Consider the following 2147-nt stretch of genomic DNA (forward strand, 5'->3'; position numbering starts at 1 on the left):
ATGTACGGCCAGTGTAGGAGATCGCTCCCCACACCATGATGCCGGGTGTTGGCCCTGTGTGCCTCGGTCGTATGCAGTCCTGATTGTGGCGCTCACCTGCACGGCGCCAAACACGCATACGACCATCATTGGCACCAAGGCAGAAGCGACTCTCATCGCTGAAGACGACACGTCTCCATTCGTCCCTCCATTCACGCCTGTCGCGACACCACTGGAGGCGGGCTGCACGATGTTGGGGCGTGAGCGGAAGACGGCCTAACGGTGTGCGGGACCGTAGCCCAGCTTCATGGAGACGGTTGCGAATGGTCCTCGCCGGTACCTCAGGAGCAACAGTGTCCCTAATTTGCTGGGAAGTGGCGGTGCGGTCCCCTACGGCACTGCGTAGGATCCTACGGTCTTGGCGTGCATCCGTGCGTCGCTGCGGTCCGGTCCCAGGTCGACGGGCACGTGCACCTTCCGCCGACTACTGGCGACAACATCGATGTACTGTGGAGACCTCACGCCCCACGTGTTGAGCAATTGGCGGTACGTCCACCCAGCCTCCCGCATGCCCACTATACGCCCTCGCTCAAAGTCCGTCAACTGCATATACGGTTCACGTCCACGCTGTCGCGGCATGCTACCAGTGTTAAAGACTGCGATGGAGCTCCGTATGCCACGGCAAACTGGCTGACACTGACGGCGGCGGTGCACGAATGCTGCGCAGCTAGCGCCATTCGACGGCCAACACCGCGGGTCCTGGTGTGTCCGCTGTGCCGTGCGTGTGATCATTGCTTGTACAGCCCTCTCGCAGTGTCCGGAGCAAGTATGGTGGGTCTGACACACCGGTGTCAATGTGTTCTTTTTTCCATTTCCAGGAGTGTATGTACGAACATACGTAAACATTGACTTGAAGCTGACTAAGTAGGCAAATTTGGTCAGTAGTTTTGAACTAAATATTTTGTTTCAAATATAATGTCAGCTGTAGCAGAATTTTACAAATCTGCCTTCTGTGAAAGTGTTTTTCGATCACAAGGCACTTGTCTAGTACTTCCTCTAGGCCTGAAGTTATTTCTTAATTTGTGTTTACGTCTTAAATTTATAGAATGCCATTCTATGCTAAATTTTAGACTGGCCGCATACCGTGTTTTATCGTGTTATGACGTCCGTCTAGCTACTTCCTGTTTTTATGCAGGACTTACACCTGTGCGGGCCTTCCACCCGAGCTTGAGTTCTGCCTGCCGTTTCATCTCCACTGGCGTCTCAACCTCTACTAGTATAGGCAATCATTCAATGCGCCGTTCTGATAATAAATACATTCCTTCATCTTTCATGCAATCAGCGTTAACAATTATTTACAAGGCGTACGTGACAATGTCAATCTCCTTTAAATATTCATATATACGATGTACAACCTATCAAATGATACCTAATTGTGGTTGTAGTTCACGGCAAAGTATGTGGATGAGTGCTTGTAAGGTGCGAAATTATAGCCACCTTACAACACCGCTGCGCCGCCCCAGTTCATATACAGTACGATAGCAGTCGGAGTTTACATTAACAACTCTGGCGGTCAGCCTGCTGTCACTTCATGTCCTTCCTGTTCGTACACTCACAACCGACTCCACTCGCGGGCGCTCGGGCTATCTCCTCGGCTTCAGCACACAAGGAGCCGAAAAGCACGCGGCTCGTATCAATGACAGTGTGTCGCGAAGCAGCATAGCCAGAAGGCAGATCCTTCCAACTCTATTTCATGCATGCGGGCATAGTGCTTAAAAATCCGGGATAAAGTTGGAGTTTAATCCAGTTCCGTTGGGTTGTTTTTGGGGGAGGAGACCAGACAGTGAGGTCATCGATCTCATCGGATTAGGGAAGGATGGGGAAGGAAGTCCTGGAGCGATTTAGGGAAATCACGGAAAACCTAAATCAGGATGGCCGGACGCGGGATTGAACCGTCGTCCTCCCGAATGCGAGTCCAGTGTGCTAACCACTGCGCCACCTCGCTCGGTTTAATCTAGTTCCCAGATTACAAGAAAGACAGTACAGGGGAGCCTCGTTTTGCACGGTTAGGTAAATGCTGGGCTGTTCCCCAATCTCCACTTCAGGAAATACGTTAAAATGAGAGAACACACAGAAGAAAGTTCACACGGTTTATAGACAGATGAAAC

The sequence above is a fragment of the Schistocerca nitens genome, chromosome 1 (genome assembly GCF_023898315.1).
Source record: "Schistocerca nitens isolate TAMUIC-IGC-003100 chromosome 1, iqSchNite1.1, whole genome shotgun sequence".
NCBI lineage: Eukaryota > Metazoa > Arthropoda > Insecta > Orthoptera > Acrididae > Schistocerca > Schistocerca nitens.